This window comes from Rattus norvegicus, chromosome 5, assembly GCF_036323735.1.
Source record: "Rattus norvegicus strain BN/NHsdMcwi chromosome 5, GRCr8, whole genome shotgun sequence".
Classification (NCBI taxonomy): Eukaryota; Metazoa; Chordata; class Mammalia; order Rodentia; family Muridae; genus Rattus; species Rattus norvegicus.
Window position 1 is genome coordinate 165,680,870 of NC_086023.1, and position 21,896 is coordinate 165,702,765.

Consider the following 21,896-nt stretch of genomic DNA (forward strand, 5'->3'; position numbering starts at 1 on the left):
CGTCTGGTCTTGATCAGTTACAGGGCTGGGATTTTTGATCACACTTGCCAAGAGCTGATGAACCTACCATACGGAGGAAGGCAGGTTAATGGACAGTTCTCCAAACAGGAATAAGTAAGAATCTATTTTTCCCAAATCAGAGAAAGATATGAGCTTTTTATTTTCAATGTGAGCTGTGACCTCGGCTCAGTTATGACCTGAGATATTGTGGGCCTCAGTTTCCCCCTGTCTGCAAATCATATTAACAGCCTTGTCTTGTAGAGCAGTGACTTGAAGATTAGCGGAGACAGTGATGGCCTCCACTGAGTCCTGAGCTTGGCACATACCAAGAGCTGATTAAAAGGAAGGCACAGGAACAGGACCACGGTAAGGCTCGCCAAAGAAGGGTAAAGCCAGGGGCTCAGGTGTTAATAAAGACCCTTTGATCCTCTCACAGGGTGGGAATTCAGAGAGGGCAGGCAGCATGACCCAGCTGCATATATCCTGAGGACAGACAGCCTTTGCGCACATATAAAACAGATGCCAGAGCTGCTCCTTCGTGGGACAAGAGGCCACAGTGGGGCATTCATAGGTGGTCCTTCCTGGGTCTGTTCCTGTGGCTTCCACCCTCTCCAGGCCTGCTGTGAGGCACAGATGACCTGCACTTCAGCGCCTGTGCCCACATCAGTTTCCACCTACAGTGGGCTGCACCCCTCGACACAGCAGGTCGTTGGTTGATAAGTCTTCCAGCCCTGTGTCCTGCCTAAGGGGTCAGGCCTGTGCCCTCCAGCTTCCCCGCCCATGACCTGGACCTACCCATCACCACCCACCTGTCTAACATAGTCAACTCCCACCACTGATTCAGTCTTGTGGCCCGTATCTTACTATCTCTGTCATCAGACTGGCCCTAAAGACAAAGGCACCTTACAGTGACAATCAAGTAACTTCCACCCAAATGGCCTTTGATGAAATGGGAACAACCCCATGTCTGTCTCCCAAACTTCTTACCCCTTCTCAGCTGTGACTCCAAAACACAGTGAATGGGCTACATAGGTCTGAAGACCCAACTGGGGACATTCTCTTCCCAGCACAGAGGTGACTTGCAATAGGTCAGAGCCCATTTCTACGCCCTGGTGCTCCGGGAGCCCACCCATGCCTAGCAGGGTATTTGACATTCCAACACACACACACACACACACACACACACACACACACACACACATGTGTGTGCACACACGCACACGCACACAGACACACACACTCTCTTTGTAAGGATATTTGACATTCTAACACACACATACACATACACACACGTGTGCATACACGCACACGCACACAGACACACACACTCTCTTTGTAAGGATATTTGACATTCTAACACACACACACAGACACACACACTCTCTTTGTAAGGATATTTGACATTCTAACACACACACACACACAGACACACACACTCTCTTTGTAAGGATATTTGACGTTCTAACACACACACACACACAGACACACACACTCTCTTTGTAAGGATATTTGACATTCTAACACACACATACACATACACACACGTGTGCACACACGCACACGCACACAGACACACACACTCTCTTTGTAAGGATATTTGACATTCCAACACACACACACATACACACACTTTCTTTGTAAGGACTTTGTCTGACTCCACCTTGGAGGACCACTAACCCAGAAACTCTACACCCAAAGAGCCAGCTAAGCCCCAGGAATGCAAATGTTTAAGGCCCTTGGCTGGACCAACTGCACAGACTAAACTAGGGAGGTTTAAGAATTCTTTTCGGCTTGGTGTTTTGGGGACGTTTTTTGTTTTGTTTTGATTTCTTTCTTTTTTGTTTTTTTTCCTTTCAGTGGGATAGAGAAGGGTGAAAGGAAATAAGATTATTTCCAGTAACTGTAATTACCCTGCCGCCTCCTTCCCCAGAATCATGGCCAAAGCTACGCCCCTTGCCTAGAGGGTAGGAGTGGGGCTCTCAGGGATTCAGACATCTGAACAGGACATGGGGTGCGGTGGGGCACGGAAGAGGTTTGCAGGGGTGGCAAAGCAGGAATGGGGTCTTCCCCTGGAGCCTGGTAAAGTGTGGTCCCTCCTGCTACACCGAACTTGTCCAGCAAGAGTCCTATGTAACTCCATTCCACTCACTTCACCTCAGGATGTTAGAGTCTTAAAAATGCCAGTGACGTAAACACAATGTCTCTCATGGAGAAATAAATACAGCGCCTGCCTTCAGTGGATGTGAAGAGGATGGTCAGAGAGCCAAGCACAGCCCCCATCCTCAGTAGGAAGGTAGGAGTATGGGATAGGAGAGACCTCTGGGAAGGAAGGAGACAGACCTGATCCTTCAGGGAGAGGACACAGGCTATAGAGCCAAAGGCAGCCTGACTAGGTTACTTACTAGGTCAAGGGGCTCAATCCCTTATAAGCCAGGCACTGTCCTAGACACAGTGGCTTCAGAACTAAATGGATGGAGCCCTTGAGAGCCAATCAACGGGATAACCAAAGTATGACCTGGCTAGATCAAAGATGCTATCTTTTCCACCGTCAGCGAAGAGATGGGCGAGCTCATTCGTTCACTCATCCATTCAATTCAGTGTCTACAAAGCATCCGCCATGTGTAGTCACCATGTCCCAGCTACTGGATAAGATGGGCACCTACAACCCTCACAGTGATCAAGCCATGTCTGTGCCTGGAGTGTACTCTAGCGTTCTCTTTGGGGCCTCTGGGTTCTTTACACACCCTCAGGCCTGATCCTGAGGGAAGGGATCAGCCCTAGATGGGTCTCCACAACTCCCTCGGGGTTCTTCTGGGCCCCTGCCTAAAATATTTGCAGGATGGGAGGGGGTGGGTACTCACTTCCTCTGTGTTGCAAGGACTGAGACATACCAAACAAACGGATCACGCCTGGGACAGAAGGGCTCTTGTGGCCACCCCACATCTGCACATAAGTGAGGCAAGGCAGAGGTGAAGGGGAGCTGAGAGGAGACAGAGTCTTCTGTAGGTTTAAGCTCCTGGCTTGGCCAGCTGAGCCAGTGGATGTGTTTAACACACAGTGGGCAGGCCTGCCCCAAGAGACAGTGACGGTTACTTACAACTCTCTAGTCTCTCTCCCAGTGAGCGGCCACCCGCCCCCTCACCAAGAACACGCCATAGTACTAGTGGATCTCCACACCTATTTATAGGAGGAAGTTCTTGCCACGTAATACCAGGAAGGAGGCAAAGAAACTGTAGCAGAAGCAACGTGGACACCCAGTCTCTGGGATGGGACTGTGCCTTGTCCCCAGAGAGCAGAGCTGCATGGTCCCAGTGGGCTTCAAAGTAGAGCTCCTTGTCTACTTCTCCCTTTTGGACACGGGGTCTTCCTGCCTAGGCTAGCCCCAAACATGCAGCAATCCTCCTGCCTTAGCAGTGTTTATGAAAGTTGTGCAGCTAAGAGGGTCCCCACCCCCTCATATCAGATCAGCGCGACCTTAGAAGAAAACAGGGTCCCAGAGCGGAGAGGCTACCTTGCAGGGAGCTGGGTATGTCTGACGAGCCCACACACTGCACTGCTCTCCAGGCTTCTGCCGCTGAGGCTCCTGACTCCTCCTGTGGACCTGCTCTAGGGCACAATCGTGGGCTGGGATCCTGACAGGGTGGTTCCTGCAGTTACACTGTGTTCTGATCACCGGCTCATGTGACTGTCCCCGCCATGGAAGGGCCATGAACCCTGCCTCGTCCAGCTGTACGCACAGAGTCTGGCACAGCTGTCGAACCCACAAAAGGCACAATTGTCTAAATGATGGCACCAGTGGTCCGCAGGCACCAGGCACACGTCTGTCTGTCTCTGCTCAGTCCAGCCATGGCTCCACACAGGAGCTCACATCCAGTTCTACAGCTGAGACTCAAGAGGCACGGGAACTTGTCTGGCATCCAGGTCAGAAGCCAGAACCATATCACGGTGTTCTCAAGACACAGAAGCCTGGGAGGAGCTGTGGGGAGGTGGTTCTGGAGCAAAGAACCACTACACAGATGCTTTCCTCTGTCTTGCCTGCCTGCTCCTCAGACAGCTTGCAGAGGCTCGGGACTCAGGCTGCCAAAGGAGAAAGTGAAGAGGGTACAGCCAGAGAGAATGCACAGTAAAAGTCACGGATGGGTGTGGGGAGAGTCTATCACCACCAGCCACCTCCCTAGCTGAAGATAAGGCATGGCGCTATAAGCCTCTGGTGCCCACGCCAACACTAGTGGCAGCCCAGACCCCAAGGCCACGCCCTCACTGACCACAGGAAACAGGGGTGCTGTACCAGCTGAGCTTCCCAGAACAATCACCGTGCTTCCCTAACCTGCCCGGAAAGGGGGGAACAGCCCAGCTGCTTCCTGTCTCCACCTGGCTTGTCACTGCCCACAGCTGTCCACTGCGCTTCCTACGGCTGGGGAGCGGAGGGGGCTGGTACTTGGGCCAGACACCCTTAATATGCATACATGTGATTAATGGAAGGTCAGAGGAGAATAAAAGGCTCAGATCCAAGAAGCCAATAGAGCTGGAGGGGGGAGGGAAAGACACAGATGGACCTACAGACCCGAGACACACACACACACACACACACACACACACACACACACACACACACACACTCCCAAATATTAAAACTGAAAATCCAGACTTCATACTGCCTTTACTGATGTCATTTCTCCGGCACTTATTATGACTCTAAGTCCCGGCTAAGCGCCTGATGATTCTGCGTACACACTACCCTCACCCAGTGAATGCGTCTCTTCTTGTCTCCCTCTCCTCCTTTCTCTCGGCCTTCACAGCCCTAAGACTCGGGGTCAGAGAATTCGCCCCCTGAGCAGCTTTCCCGAATAAATCCTGACTGCCATTAAAATTCTCCCCAATCCCTGCTGGCCCCCATTACCGTTGTATGAGGGAGGAGTTATCTGGTTCCCCATCCTCTCCATGACAAACTGCCTTGTTTCCAATAGATGGGGCATACCTGGATACTGGGAGGACAACCCCAGGCAACTCACCGGCATTGCCTCAGCCCATTCAGGGGGCATTCTGACCCCCACATCCCAGGGGGAAACTGGAGGCTCAGAGAAGTGACCAGGACGCTCAGGTCACAGAGGCACGAGGTTCCAGCGCTAGATTGCAGTCACCTCCCGGACTCCCATCCAAGCTCAAAGCAGCTTTAAAACTCCTCCACACACAGACTAAGCCCGGCTTCCCCTGCAGACCCATCCAGACAGGAGCCTGCCACCCTAGAGAGTCCACTGCATTCAGAGCGGTCACTCCCTGCACAGCCTGCTTATGTCCCTGGTCTAAGAGAAGGGACACACATGGGCTGCAGGGTACCAAAAATCACCCAACCGATCTGTCTCTGCTGTGACCTGCGCTTCCTTACCATAAAGCACCTACACAAGGTTCTCTGCCTAAGTCTGGGACATAGCCGAGCCTCCCAGGATCCTGTCAAGTGTCAGGATCTAAGCAGGCTTACTTCAGTAAAGCCTGGACGACGAGGTGTAGTGATGACCTGGAGGAGGCCATGCAGAAATATATGGTGCAGACAGATGGACAGACGGACAGACAGGCAGACAGGAGTACACACACACACACACACACACACACACACACACACACACACACACACACACACCTCTCCCGGAACTAACTGCTGTATACATTCTCCAGCAGAATCTAAGCAGCCCAGGCAGTCCCCTGTCCCCAACCCAGCAGCAGTAGGCAGGAGGTGTTGGCCAGCTGGGAGCATCTTCTTGCCAGGCCATGTCCCCTTGGAGTGCCATGAGCCCCGAGGGTGTGGTCTGCTGTCTCACCTGCCACCTTCCTCTTCACCCAGCTCTTCTCCTGTCAGGTATGGGGCAGATCAGAGCTGGAAGGAGTGCCCAGCTGATGTGGTTCCCTGGGCAGGGCAGGGTCCCTTGTGTCCCCCACAGGCCCTGCACCTCCCTGACCTCCTACACCTGAATCTGCTTGTAAATGACTAAGGGATTTCTCCCTGGAGCAGGCTGCCAAGAGGCCCTGCTGGCTGCAGAATGCACCAGGATGCCCAGAGCCACACACGTGCGCACCCTTAATTACTGAGTCCTCTTCTCGGGAAAGAACCCCCATGCCCCAATGTTTTGTTTCATTTTCCCCTTTAGTGAAACAAATCCACCCACGAGGTTCCTGGAAGCGCCAGCACGTAAAACCTTTGTGAGGTGAATTAGTCAGCAGCCTTTGCAGTGCTCATAGGTGGGACAGCAGTGGACCCTAGGTGCCCCAGCAGGAGAGGAGCTAGGGGGACCTTGACCTCAGTGGATATAATTAGAATGCAGCTCAGGCCAGGGCAAGGTCATTGGTGTGTGTGTGTGTGTGTGTGTGTGTGTGTGTGTGTGTGTGTGTGTTCTCAGCTTCTCTTGGGAAAAAAACAAAACAACACACACACACACACAGAGCAATCAGATTTGTATTAAAACCCCATCCACCAAAGTTGGAGGGGGAGGACAGGTCACAGTTTGCTTATCTGCAACATAAATTATCTACTAAGTACCTACCAGGAGTGTGTGTTGTGTCTCCAAAGCTGTGAGAGCTATGCAGTGTACCCAAAAGACAATCATGCGAACGCCATCTCTTGAGGAGCAGGGAGTTGTCCCCTCTTGTTCCTCAGAGCCACCTTGTGTCTCTGGTTTCAGTGGAATCTGCAGAGTTGGTCCTCAGTTTTAATCACAATGCAGCCTGGGCAGGTGGCCTGGGGGCTGGACCACAGGTGGAAACACTCCCTGTCCCAGCTGCCTGGCCCCAAACCAAGTGGGCTTCCCAGTTGTGTCCTGTGTCCTGACTCAAAGATTCATTTTCAGCTGGTGTAGTGTTGGGACTTCTCAAACAAAACTCCCTGAGTTAGTTATCAGTGTGTGTGTGTGTGTGTGTGTGTGTGTGTGTGTGTGTGTGTGTGTGTGTGTGTGTGTGTGTGTATGTGTGTGTGTGTATTCTAGGCTTCTCTTGGGGGAAAAAACAAAACAAAACATTACCATGCCAGTGGGCTCCACGGTCCCAGGAGCTAGTCCTTAGCAGGGACATGAACTTCTTTACACGACCGGCTTTCCGATGCCCTTCTGCCTCCCTTCCCAGCCTCTGGGGGCATGGGAGCTTATGACCCAGTTAAACATCCTAATTTTATTCAGGAGCTCAGCCTCAGCCACTGTCACTAGAAATATCCACAGGAAGCATCCCTTGGGAAGGTAATTAAAGTCTGACGCCCAAGGCTGGTTTTTCTCAGAGAGAAGCGCGGCACCACAAGGGAAGGCCAGGCTTGAGGCCATCAGTCTCTCAGTTGTCTAAATGTGAATTCTTAGACAAAGAGCAGAGGGAAGTGTCAGGGCCCTGCTCTCTCCCCCCTACCTCCCTCTACCTCCTCCACGTGAACCCAGGTATGCATCCCCTCTGGGTGCTGCCCCTGGGGCATTAGGAGATTGGTCTGAGAATCAGAACCCTGTGCAGGAGAGGCCTGTGGCAGCTCCCAGCAGGAGAGGCCTAGGAGAGCTGAGGGGAGCCTCCGGCTCCTCAGCCAGGCGGCTGCTCTGGGTATCTGTGTGAAAGTAGAAGATTCTGGGTGTGGCTGACCTACTGAGAGCCCAGCAGAACCACTAAACATGTCTAGGGTTGTCTGGGAAAAGTGCAAGACTCAGGGTCTTTTCTACCTCTCTGAAGATGCTGGTGTCATCCACACCAGCATACACATGTGCTCGGGACTGGGACTGAGTGGGATGTGCTCCGCTACTCCCAGACTAGAGGGTTGAAGGGCCGCCGTCTTACCTCCCTCTCCAGACCCAGTCACGCGGCCTTCCTTCGCCCCCTCCATCAGAATCTCTCCCCTACACTGCCCAGTGTGTGGCACTGTAGGAACTGCCTCTCACCACCCCATCCTGAGTTTTCCAGCTCAGAGGTAGGCATAGGGTCAGGATACAGACCGAGGGGCTGGAGAAGATGGCTCAGCAGTTAAAGTGGGAAGACCATAGTTCAGATCCCCAGAAACCACAAAAACGCCAGATGGGTATGGCAGCCCACCTGTAATTCCAGCTTCGAAGGATGATGACAGAGGATACTCTGGAAAAAGCTGGTAAGACTAGCCTTATTGGTGCAGTCTGGGCTTGATCTGGAAACTGACTTAGGAATCACAGGAAAGAGCCATGTTGGATAGCAGATGGCTCCCCACATCAGCCTCGGGCCTCCACATGCATACATACACTTGTGTGCACACGCATGCACACAAGCACACACAACCCTGTGCACACACATGCACACAAGTACACACCCCCTGTGCACACAACATTCGCTCAAGCACATACACACACACACACACACACACACACACACACACCCTGTGCACATACATGCAGGCAAGCACATACACATTCTTGCAAAGAATGCATACACAACACACATGCAGGAAAATGTAAAAATAAAAAAAAACACCAAGCACAGTATTCTTGCATCTATAACATTATGTCAGCATAAGTATTTGACTCCATTTTTTAATTCTGGTTCTTTTTTTTTTTTTTTTCAACAGGGTCACTATGTAGTCCCCCTGGCCGGGAACTTACAATTCTCTTGCCTTAGCTCCTCAAGTACTGGGATTAGAAGCAGTGTACCTCCATGTATAGTTTTTAAGTGTCAGTTTACCTATCCGTGAATGGGCCTAGGAGTCCCCACCTTGTGTATAGTGGAAAGCACTTAGATTTAGAAGGAAATCAACACCTACAGGTGCTCCACAGACCTCCAAGAACTGGTGTCCTTCCTACAGGAAGGAAGAAAAGGAGCATCCGATATGCAGCATGGCCACCCTGCTCACACAATGAGCCTAGCTTGGACAAGCTTCTTACGCTACCCTTGGTCGCATCCTGGGGACAGCTTTCCTTGGGGGGCTTTCCAAAGCTGTGCCACTTTTACTGGACTGAGTCTCAATTCAGTGAGTGACAGGCTAGAGAAAGAGAGAGAGAGAGAGAGAGCGCGAGAGCAAGACAGAGAGAGAGAGAGAGAGGGAGAGAGAGAGAGAGAGACAGAGACAGAGACAGAGACAGAGACAGAGAGAGAGAGCCAGCTCAGCCCTTGTTTCTATGGGGCCTGAACGCAGCTGCTTCAGCTGGGGTAGAAGGACAGACAGACAAGCCAGTACCACAGAGATAATTCACTTCCCTCAGTTTTCTCTAAATCCACCTTCTCAGGAAGAACACCCCACACTCCCTCAAACGTGCTGGGTGAAGCCATATGTCACACCTGTCACCCAGCAACTTGTAGAAACAGCCTGTGCCCTGCCTGCCTGGCCCTGGTGTCACTCCTGAAAGCATTTTTTGAAAGACAGTGGCAGAGAGGGGAGGGAGGTGGCTTCTGAAAGTCGGCTTCTAGGAGCGTGGTCTCCAAATCTATGCTGAGCAGTGCAAACTACCCCTCTCAAAAATAAAAAATAAAAACTACATCTTAGAGAGAACCCTATACTACCCCTCTCCTAAATCCAAATCTAAGTAGAGCCCCTCTGGCTCAAACAGCCCTGAGATTCTGCACAAACTGTAGGCAGTGTCCAGAGACACAGATTCGGGGACATTCAGTATAAACCCCCAATGCGCAAGAGCCCTACTGATCTTTCCTAGAACTCCACTGCTATTCCTGAGCCCGATGGGGTTTTCAAAGGAGGATGACTGTACCTACTGAGGAGACCAGGGAATGAGCAGTGACCTGGGTGGTCAGGGCGGGGCCTGGAGGTATCCCTGTCTGCAAGTTTCCACAGTAAACATCTGACAGCCGTGCAAACCTCCGCTGTGGCAAGACCCATAGCGGGGAAGAAAGAGACCCAGTCACGAGGGTGCAGCTCAGACTCAGACCTCCGGGTTAGCCCTGTCTGGGCATCTCCCTCAGTGCAGGCACCGGGACAGTCCAGACAGAGCAGGCATTCAGGGGACAGCGGCTGAATGATGAGGGAATTTTTTTAAAAAGAGGGGAGCAGAAAGCCTTTTATCTTGGGCTTTACAGACAGTCCTGAAAGCTGGGTGGTGGGAAGGCTGGCTTGAGGGGCTTGGGAGGGTAAATGGGGTGGCGGGGACACCATAGGAATCGACTCAGAGCCAGCATAACAGTACACAAAGGACAGAGAAATCTGGGCCCAACACCCATCGCTCTGAAGAAGGAACCCTGACACATACATATAATTTATAGGTGATCATTAATTGGACACTGCTGTGCATCCTTAGGAAGCCCTCCCTTCCCCTCATCTGTGCTCCACAGACACATCCAGCCACCATTCTCGTGGGCCCTAAAATCACCAAACTGAGAAGAGCTTGCCCCGCCCCCCCCCCCAGAACTTGCAAAGGTTTCCCTCTCCCTCCTCTTCAAGCTACGGAGCTCCATTTCTGTGTGCATTGTCTACAGGTCTCACCCAGAAACTCTCTGAAGGTTTCTCAGACCAAATGCCTCATCCCTCACAAAGCCTACTATTCTCTGACTCCTGTGCTTAATTTGAAGTCCGCCAGCTTCCTGTGATCCCCATCTGATGGCTCGCTTCTCCTGTGCCCTCCCCACAGCAGGCACAGAACTGTCTTACCACAAGAGGGAAGACTTGAGGCAACCAAGCAGCACCACGGAGCCAGATTCCTGGGCCTCAGTCAGTGGACAGTGACACCGCCAGGTCAATAACCTGATGGGGAGGGAGCATAGGCAGTTGGACAGACAAAGGGGTTAAATTTGGTTCTTCTGAGAGAAAATGTCCAGGATCCCCACTTACGGTGTTATGGAAATAACGGTTACGGTAAGACAGGAAATCGAAGGGGAAATTCCATCTGATCAATATCTCAGGAATAGCGCTGGAGGTGAAATTGTGGAGGAGGGGGTAGGATACCCTGGACCTACAAACTACCACTAAGCCTGATATAGGTTGCCACCCCCTGCTATACAGCAATGTAGCAGCCTCCCTTCAGGCTGCCCTGTGAAAGCCAGTCTTCCTAGCACTGACCGTGAAAAATCTCAACCTTGTAGGAACCCTCTTGGTGGCTACACGTGTCTAGAATTCACGTGTTCCCGGGGTCCACGGGGACCTGGAAGCCATCTACAGCTCAGGAAACATCTTTGAAGTTCATTATTCTCAGCCATAAACAAGGCCGCAGCATCTACCTCACGGGGCCGTTTGAGGATGTCAGGCATGGAGCGGAGACGGCATTTGACAAGGGTTCCGACTACTCGCAGAACCATCCTTGGAGAAGATGATATTTCACACACCTTCCCCTGACTGCCGGGCAAAGTGTGGAAAGAATGCAAGACGCTGTCAGGAAGGAATGGAGAGAAAGTCGCGCTAGCTCTCCAAGAATCCGTCTCTCCACTTCGCAACTGCTGCGAGGCGTGCTGCTTTGCTTCTCGTTCCTCACCTGCACACGAGCTGTGCGGTGTCACACAGGCCCAGAAGCAGCAGAGCTGAGTGAACACGGCCTACAAAATCTGAAACCACCAGCCAAACGTCTGGCTGTCCCCTTCTGCGTTGTTTCTCTCATGTATGTGTCCTAGCGATGGTGGTAGTGGAAGGGAAGCAAACAGGGTCTGGTAGCAGCAGGAGAGACCCAAGGAGCCCCAGGAGCTCCTCAGCAGGGGAGGAAGGGCAAGTGTGTGGCTGATGGGGACAGGTCATTGATGAGCTATGCTGAGCAGTTCTAGTAACAAGGGCCACCAGGATCAGGCTGGGGACAGTGGAAGGCAGGAAGGAGGGTGAGGGAAGCGGGGAAGCAGATATTATGTTGACCACAGTCCGGAGACCTGGGAACAGAGGCTGGGCCATGACTGGTGTTATTCCTCTTGTTCCAGGACAGGGGTAATGTGTGTGTGTATTGGGGGGGGGGGAGACTTAATGGCCAAGAAACTAGAGCAACGGGACACCTCTCCAGCCCCTAAACCTTTCCCCCACCAGCAGCACAAGCAGCTTCACCTGCAATCCAGTTGAAGTGGGCATCAAAGGAACCCCGTGGTTACAATTACCTTAAAGGCACACCATGAAGCCTCCTTCCCCATGCAGTCTGAGATGTAGCCCTGCTGATAGAGTATTGGTCTAGCTTGCACCAAGACCTGGTCGCTATTGCTATCTTCACAGAAACTGAGCGTGTTGGCTCATAGCCATAATTCTAGCATCAGGGAAACGGAGGCATGATCACAAGTTCAAGGCCAAGCTAAGCTAGCCCAGCAAGACCGTCTCAAAACTCCAAGGGCTGAAAATGTGGTTCGGTGGGAGAAACACTTCTTCAGCACACACAGGGCTCTGAGTTCAAACCCTAGCACTGAAGAGAAGTAACGTTAGGATCGTAGATTCACAGGGATCTAATGCCCACCAGTGGCCTGGCCCATGCTTTCCCAGCTGGCTTCTCCTTGACAAACATCTGTTCTGTGGCTTCAGCTTTGAGTCGGCTTTGTAGATACCTTGGTTTCTGAAGGGTCTGGGCTGGAGAGATGGCTCAGTGGTTAAGAGCACTGACTGCTCTTCCAGAGGTCCTGAGTTCAAATCCCAGCAACCACATGGTGGCTCACAACCATCTATAATGGGATCTGATGCCCTCTTCTGGTGTGTCTGAATACAAGAGACACTGTGCTCGCATACATAAATAAATAAATATTTTTTAAAAGGTTTGTAGACTTCATATTTTTCTCTTGAAAGGCTTTCCAGATGGTTCGCAGACACTACGAAACTCACCTTAGAGGTCGGAGCACACATCAGCTAGGAGGTGTCTGCTGGTGTTCAAAGGTAGCCTCTCTCCAGACAGTGTGTACCAGGTGGAAGCCTGAGGCCTGAGAGGCCACCAAAGGTCTTCTCCATTTGGAAGAAGATGCCCAACATGGCTCCAAACCTACGATGTCTCACCTCATGCCACACAATCTTCTGCTGACAGAGAAACTTCCTTTCCAAACAGGCTCCAGTTCCTAGCTGTGACCTCCTAACCACTTCTTCAACCCTGCTTTAACGCTGCATGTCCAGTGAGCTCCCAGTGTCTGCCCACTGTACATCAAGAGTACTATCAGCTCCTCTCCCAACTGGCAGGTCAGCACTAGAGAGTTGCCTCCCCTGACTGTCCAGCTAGACTCCTTACCAGACTCTGTGTGCGTGCGTGCGTGCGTGTGTATGTGTGTGTGTGCATGTCCATGTGCATATGTGCATGTCTATGCACGTAGAGGCCAGAAGATAACCTTGCATGCCACTCCTCAGGAGCCGTCAGGCCCAGGTTCGTAAGCTAACATGCCTATTTTCCATACAGACAGAAGCAAACAGTGAGTGCCTGCTCATTATACACATAGACAAGTGTCACTCTCTCTGCTTCTCACACGCAGTATCCTTCCCTGGCACCGTGGCTACTCCAGGACATCATTGGGCAGTGGGAAGGATGGCTGGGAACACAGCCTGTCCAATATCTTCAAATCAGGCATCCAGCCCATTGCTCTTTGTCTACAAAGACAACGCACTGGAGGGTTCGGGCACTGCTCAGGGATCATGGATTGTTCCTAGGTACATGTCCATGTTTATGGCTTGGGGTGGCATCTGGTGACACCCAGTTCATACGGGTGGTGGCTCAAATCAAAGGATAAAGGGGCGGCCCGTGGGCGGGGGTTCATTTCGCACTGAGGCCCAGCAGTGTGCCAAGGGCTATCTCTCAAAAGGAGAGTAGTTATTTGGGGAGAGCAGCTGGGCCTTGCTCCAAAATCCCAAGCACTTGTGCTGTGATTCACTTTGGGGGCTGCCAAAGGCTCTGAATAGCAGCATCCTTATCTACCACAGCACCTCGAGGATCACTGAGTCCCTGGATCATGCAGCCCAAACATAAAAAGCGGTCTGCAGGGGTCTGGTTCTGTTGCAGAACCTTCTTCCTGTCCAGGTCCCACTCAAAACCAGCAGCATTCCGAGTCCCTCAGGAGATGAGGCCGGGTAACACACCCAAGTCTGGAATGTATTATCTTCAGACTCCAAAAAGGGCTGCTAGCATACGCTTGCCTTCTTGGCTGTAAGCAGGGCAAGGCACAACCACTTAATCCTTTGCCGGAGAAGTGTGTTCCAGCCTGCCCCACACCACACATCTCATAAAAATGTCATTGATGCAAAGGGTCCTAGATTTCAATGGGGGTCTTCTGCCCAGCTTCTGCCATGAAGGTCTTCCCTAGTAAGTGCCTTTCAACCGCTCGCTCATTCAATCCAAGCAGCCTAAAGTCTTAAACATCATTGGCACTTGTGACATATCGTAGAAGGTCACGGCAAGCGAGACCCTGGGGATGAAACTGTGCCATGGCCTAGGAGAGTGAATTACCCCTGAGGTGGGACCGTACACGTGTGTTACTGGCCTTGCCGGGTGAAAATCCGCTGCTGGTGGAAGGTCTTGTGGACAGACAGGTCTGGAGAAAAGGGCATTTTCCAGATCCATGATCTCAGTAGCTGTATACCAGATGTGTGCATTTGCTCAAGTAAGAAAGTCACATCTGGTGCAGCAGCTGCAGCTGGAGTCACCACTTGCTCCATTTAAGGATAAGCAATGTCATTCTCTAAGACCCAGAGGCCTTTGGCATAGCCTACCTGTGCTTGTCGAGTTGAATGGGGGTGTGGGTGGGGAGACCGCCACCCTTGGCGCCTCTCAAACCCTTGATAGGGTGCTCATCTCTGAAAACCCTCTGAGAGATACATCACTGCTCTCATCGATTTATCGTCTCTCTCCGGCTGAACACATTTCTAATGATTTCCATTCGACCCTGGTCTTGCTCACGGGTCAGAGTCAATGTGATGATTACGCTGGCTGCTATACTTTCTGTCCCCGTTATATTAAGAAAAAAAAAATAACCACAGATATGTTCAGGGACCCACTGCATCCTCTAAGTTGGGTCTAAGCTAAAACTCCACTGATCACGTGACCCCCACCAGCCCCTCTGGGAAGAGAGGACCACAACAGCATTCCAGTGTCCTGGAATCGAGTCAACTCATGGACAACAATCCACTAGGCCCCCCGGGTTCTCTGATTACTTCCTGTCCCCTAGTGTACAGCCATCCCGGTCAAAGACCTTAAGGCCCTTCGGGGAGGCCTAGCCGAAAGATTAACAGTGTCCACTTTCTTCCTGAGTGACTCGGGTGAACTCGGGTAGGCCCAGCCTCCTTGTCGCTGGGCTCAGGTGGGACGAGTTGAGAGCCCACGCCTCTGTTTCTATGATCTGAGTTACACTTGGGTTTGCTCACCCCGGAGGCCTTTTGCTTGGACAGTCAAGAACGCAGCAGGCTTCTTCTCATCTGCTTCGCTCCTAGGCTCCTAGGAACATGGTGATTAACTCGCCGGCCCCAGAGGTCTGCACGAGCCAGACGGCTGTGATTACTGCTTCGCTCGACCGCCCATTATGGTAATTACTAATTACACCCACCGTGCCCTTGGAGGTTGAGAGCCACCTCTCAGCCTCCTTCTCCCCCACGTCCATCCGATTACTCCTACCCACTCGAGGGTTCTCAGGGATGGGTTTCCACAGAAGGTCAGAGAAGCGCAAGCCGCACTTCAGAGTGGGTCTCCCAAATCTATTTCCCAGAGTACTGGTGGGAAGGAAGTTCGCCCTCTGGGCCCTCCCAGGATGGGCGGTGAGGTCTGAAGTGGGAGTGATCCGCCCCTCTGGAAGCCCAATCTTTCCAGCTGCTGCTGACCCTTCCTCCACTGACCCCAGAGGCTTGGCAACTCCAGTGGACACAGTGTGCCAGCTTTTCATGTTTCAGCGGGCCAACCAACCTGTTAGTGTCCCCCGTAACTCCTGACACTGCAACACTAACAATCTCAACCTCGACTGTCAGCAGACCCATGTCCCCTGCCACCATGACCCCATACCCACAGAATCTACCCCATGGGCTTGTGGATTCCTCCCAGGGAACTAGGAGACACGTACATTCCTTTGGAAGGCAGCTCCCTGTGCACGGGTAAGACGACACAAAGGAAGGTGACCCAATGGGAGAGAGCCCTTGTACCTTAAGGGTGGGATGACAAGTGGGGGAAGCAGATGCTCACCAAACAGGGGCGCTGTGACGTTTAATCTTCCTTGTCAACTTGATGGGATTTGCAATCACCTCAGAGACACTCTTAGTGCGTCTGTCTGTGAGGCTGTTCCAAGAGGAGGGGAAGACCCGCTTTGATTCCAAGTGGCACTGTCCAGGATGGGCTGACTGAACAGGATAAGGAGGACTGAGTACAAGCACTTTAATGTTGCTGTTTTCTGACTTTGGACACCATGACACCAGGCACCTTCAGCCTCTATTCTCACATCTTCCCCAAGATGATAGAACAGCCTTTTCTTTAAGTCGTTCTTTGTTGTATTTTCAAAATATATATAACAAAATCAGATATTTTGTTATAGCAATAAGAAAGGCAACTTACACGGGTATAACGTTAACAGTCAGGGTGGCGGGGTTGGGGATTTAGCTCAGGGGTAGAGCGCTTGCCTAGCAAGCGCAAGGCCCTGGGTTCGGTCCCCAGCTCCGAAAAAAAGAAAAAAAAAAAACAGTCAAGGTGGCCCCCCAAAACAACTGGCAGCGTCATAGTCACATAGCTAACCTGGCAAGCAGGGGTCACTGTGAGAGGCAGAGTAGAGACCTTGTCACAGGCGGGGCCCTCCAACCCTGAGATGCCAAAGTCCCCCTCAGCTGTCCTTCCCTGAGTGTGGAGGCTACATCCCAACACCCCTCCCTTCAGTTCAGAGCACGCAGAAGTTGGGGCAAAGCAGGGGCTTTCAGACCCTTCCAGCCACAGCCAGCACAGCAGGTTGAATAGTTAAAGTTTGTGTTGAGGTCTAATCCAGAATGTGTTGACAAATCCTCTCTCATTCTTAACACCCAGGCCTGCCGTCACCCCCTGCACAAGCATTGCACAAGGTCTGGGCCTCCACAGCAGGCAGAGCGGGGCTGTGCCTTGGTGGCTTCTCTTGCCCAACTCTTCAGGGAGGCCAAGAGGCCCTAAACCGATGTGGTTTGCCTCATGACCCTCAGACTCATTGTTTTTAATATTAGGCAACCGACAGAACTTTTACAATGCTAAATAAACCAGGCGCTACCCAGGAGCTCTGAAGAGCGGGCCCAAGGCTGGAGCCCCTGACGGGCTGCTGGCGGCATAGTCAAGGTCTTCATTCACCATAGCATCATCCTCAGCTTCAAAGTCAGGAAGTGAAGACACACAAGATGGCACACATATCTCACCCTCATATGGAGGGAATCACGGGGTCTGATTTTAACCCGATTCTCCCCTTAAATACATCTTACAAGGTACGGTAGGTAATTTAACAACCTATTTCTGCTTCTGAACATTGCAACTTGTGTATGTGCAGGTACGTTCTCATGTATGTGCACATGTTCACCCTCAAAATTTGTGAAGGAATATGAAGACTCATTCATCATACGATCCTTTCCACAAGCAGATGATTGAATTTTTTTTTTTTTGCAGCAACAGAAAATTCGTTTATAAAGCTAACAGGGGCTATCAAGATGGTTCAGCAGACAAAGTGCCACAAACTGGTACACATGCACACACGCATGCGCACACACACACACAACACACACAAATGCACACACACAGGCACGCACACACACATCATACACACGCAATAATAAATATTTTAACAAACAACACAGAAGGGACAGGCAAGGCAGAAGAGAGGCACACTGTGATGGTGATGGTGACTGGGTTGGAGTTTTGACTCCACCCTTCAATGGCAAACAGACCTTGGTTAAGTAACCTGCTGGGGCAAAGGGGGATGGGAGCTCTAGAGCGCCCAGTCTAAGCGCCTGGGAAGTGTAGACACCCGATGTGTCAAGGAGCCTGGCACCAGTCCTAGCTGTTGCCCAGCAGGGGTGTGATGAGGACTCACAGCAGAGCCTGATGGCGAGGATGCCATCTGCAGAAGGGTGGGCACGGCACTGAGAGCCCCGGGTGACGGGCAGCCTTTTGCTCTAGCTCTCACTGATTTGGCTTTCGGTGAAGGCAGGGACCACAAAGTGGGCCCTGACCCACGGAGGCACACCTGCCATGCGCTGTGCACCGTGACAAAAAAGACGAATCAACTCACGGATATTGGCCACACGCTATTTCTGAAAGGGACTGGTGCGAACTCCCTAGATTAAACTCACAGCATGGTGAGACGCGCAAAGACCTAGATAAAGCGGAGACAGATGCGTCTGCCTCCAGCTTCATCCACCCCGGAGAGGGTAGCAGGCTCAGGAAGGAAGCGTCTGCATCCCCATCAACAGCAGCAGTGCCCCTGGGAGCAAGGAGAAATTGAACGTCTATGCTGATTCCACGGGGGCCTGTTTTATGCAGCAGCCATGAGGAACCCATTGAAGGGTGTGTCCACCCTTGCTGGCACAGCCTCACACTGGCAAAGCCTAATTTACCCCTAAGTGACCTCATCCAGGGCCCCAGGCAAGACCAGGCCTTCCTAAGACTCTGACAGTTATGGCTTCTCCCCAGGTTTTGGTCTGGCTGATTTGAGTGGGATACAGGCCAAGCAAGAAAAGGACTTGTAAAGTTTCCGGATTCAGAAACTCCATATCTCCCATCTAGAGAACGTCTGAGATCTACTGGAAGATGTGCTCCCTGCAATAAGAGGAGAAGGAGAAATGTTTCAGATGATCTAATCCAGCCTGGTCACTTTGCCTATGACCTCAGGGCTAGGGACAGTGACCAACAGCCGGGATTTAGTCTTGGTGCATAACCCTGGCTATGCACTTCAGCTAAATCTCCCAACCTCTCTGGGCCTCCACTGGGAAAGGGTTGGTCTAGCTAGATAGTCTCTAAATGATGTAGTGCTTCTCTGACTGCACGATCCCTTCTGTCTGTACCACTAATGTTAGTGTAGTGCTTTCTGCCTCTCAGAGATGCAAGTTAGGAAGGCGTGGGGCAAAAAGGAAAAGCAATCCCACTCTCTCCTAGAGGCTAACAATTAAGAAGAAAGTCAACTCCCTCGAGGTCATCCTACCTCACTGTGTGTGTGTGTGTGTGTGTGTGTGTGTGTGTGTGTGTGTGTGTGTGTGTGTGTGTCTGCCCGATCCTGAGCCTTCTTCAAGGACACCAAATCTTCATCATGGGGGATAAACACCTGTTAAAACTCAGCTCATGAGCAGTTTCTGATGTTACTAACTAGAGGGTTTAATTAAATATTACTCACTCAGGAAGCAGCCTCTGCCAGCTCACCACCACACTGCACAGTTTGCTTTCAGAGAAAAAGAGAGGGGAAGAGAGAGGAGCCTGAGCCTTGCTCAGCTGGCAGAAGCTTCTCTGAAAAGGTGCCGGCCAACACTCCAGCAACTCCACTTACCAGAACCAACCAAGCAAGGGGAGTCATACTCCACAACCTTCCAGAGCCAATGGCCACCCCACTGCTGGGTTATCCTGGATGGCAGTGGACACACACACACACACACACACACAGAAACACACACAGAGATGTGTACCAACACATGCTTGTGCCACAGAAATATGTTCACAGACAGGCAAGAACACTTAGGAAACACACGCATTCACGATACACCGTCACTCCCAGAAACACTCGAGGACACATTCTCATTCGCAAAAGCACACCACAATTTCCTGGCTGGCGAGCATCTTTAGAGGCACCATTTGTGAACATTCAGTCTTTGCTATGGCACATCCTTAAACTTGGAAATTAACGAGTCCTTGCACACTCCTCAGGCGCGGGACAACCCAACCCGCTGCTCCACCAGCCGATTCAGGCTGCTCTTGTTTCTCTGTTTCCATCGATTTCCTGACATAACCTCGGTTGCCCGGGAGAAGCATCGGCGGCTCCGGGGTGGCTGGCGCCTCGCACAGTGTCACCAGGCGGTCTCCCAGAGAGAGGCGCTACCGGGCCGGATCGGAAAGGGGAGATCGGGAAGGGGGACTAGGACAGTTGTGACCACTGCAAATCAGAGCTCGTACTGGCGGGAAAAGCGAAACTAACTTAACTCAGCAGGGTCGCGATGCACGGTGCAGAAAGGATCCCCTCGACTTTGGCGATGGGAGTCCGCCTCAGCAACCAGAACCCTAAGGCGCCCCGGGACTATGGCGCACCCCAGGCCTCTTTCTCGGTCTGCAGCCTAGGCTCATCCTAGTGCGCTACAGTACCCGCTCCACTGAGGCCCCCGCCCAATGCCGCCCCCGCAGGTGGGACCCCAGAGCCTCCAGGAGCCGCCCCTCCGCAGCAGAGGCGGCTGTGCACTGGGCGGCGCCCGGCCCCTCTCCGGGGACCCAAGATCGATCACGGCTCCACGGCGGGTGCCCACCCTTTGCCCACATTCTGCCCCGCGCCTGCCCTCTCAGTTCCCACTGCGTGGTGGTTCCCGTGTCTCCCTCTTCCCCGGACCCCAGAGCCCGAACGCGCGCCCACCCAACGGGTCATCGGTGTCCCGAGCCGCCTACCGCGCACAGAGAGGCCGCAGCTCCGGGAGCTCAGGAGGCTCGCGGTGCCCAGGGCCGCGCCCGCTGCAGAGAGCGAAGTCGCTTCCTCTCCGCGGCCCCGGCGCCAGCGCCTGGAGCTGGTTCCTGCGGCAAGCGCGCGGGCCGCTCCAGCGCGACTCGTGCGCTGAGAAGAAAAAGCCACCGACCGCTCTAAAGTGGGGGGGGCGGAGAAAAAGAGGGACGCGCCGTGGGCAGGGTTTGTATGCCCCGCCCCGCCTTCATCTGCCCTACCACGCCCCAGGTCACGCCCTTTATCCCGGCCCTCACTCCTGCCCGTTGCTCCGCATGTCCCTCCCCGTCCCCTTTCCCGCCTAGCCCCGCCCCCCGCCCCTCCCCTCCCCCGCCCCGCCCCTTTACTTTCTGGCCCAGTGTTGGGTTTCCCAGGGCTGAGCGCTGCGGGGCGCCCGAGAGCGCAGAGCGTGCGAGGATCAAAGGCATCCGGGATTGCGGCTTTGCGAGCTCTGTAGCCCCCAGTACCACCTTCTTGTGGACCTGGTGTAGGCTCAGCCATACATCTTTCTGCCCTGGCCTCTGCAGCACGAGTTTTGATCCCTCTGGAGGAGTTTTGGGAAAAGGCTGGGCCTAAGGCCGATATCATAGTAACGGAAAACCTGCGAGGGGCTGCGGTGGTGCCCAGTCCTGTATTGAGAAGTTGAGGTTCATTCATTAGGGAAAAGAATGTTTGGCATGGGGAGGTGATAGCAATAATCACAGGAGCAAGATCTTGACTAACTCGTTTGAAATTCCGAGTTAAGATTCTGTCATACGGCCTTGCAAAGGAAAGCAATCCTGCTGCTCTATACTGTTTCCGCACTTATGGGGAGAGGCAGGCAACTCAGGACTTCAAGACCGGGAGGTCTTGATCGCATAGGCATCCACAGTACCTAGACACCGAGCTTAGGATGGCATGAGTGACAGTGCCCTGTTAGAGGCTTTGAAAGGGATTTTTCCTTCCCCCTCGCTACAGAACAGTGGCTGAGGGAGATTTTACGTCCCCATCTTAACGATATCCCCCTAAGATCTCCCCACCCTCACCCATAGGTGGTGAGGGATGCTGGAGACATTGCTATCAATACTGTGGCCACTGATGTAATCATTCACTGTAAAGACCGAAGGGCTGGAGGCTACCGTGTAGATTCCAATCACCTCACTGAGTTGCCAGTTTTGTTTGAAAACACTGATGTTTCGGGACTGCCAAGGACAAGATGGACCTGGGTGGGGAAAATGGCCTCTCCAGTGGACCCTATCAGTCAGGCAGCCTTGCCGGTGACTCAGGGGTGACTCCCGCCTGTTGGACTCTTCAAAGTCTGAAAACTTGTAGGGTTCCCTGTGAGCACAGCAGCCACTGACCCATATAGCTTGGAAGGAGAGAGCCGTGCTCCATATGTTGAGCCAGAAGTGAGCATCCTTTATCGGGTACAGTCACCTCACAGGACAGGTACTGTG

At 52.5% G+C, this 21,896-nt stretch overlaps 1 protein-coding gene across 1 annotated transcript in view; it reads right to left on the reverse strand.

The window, feature by feature from the left end:
• Spsb1 (splA/ryanodine receptor domain and SOCS box containing 1) overlaps positions 1-20,613 on the reverse strand; it is a 60,228-nt gene extending 39,615 nt beyond the window's left edge. Inside the window, exon 1 of the mRNA XM_006239462.5 lies at positions 20,412-20,613. The gene's annotated coding sequence lies outside the window, so the exon portion shown is untranslated. The remainder of the gene's footprint in view (positions 1-20,411) is intronic.
• Between the last annotated feature and the right edge of the window lie 1,283 nt (positions 20,614-21,896).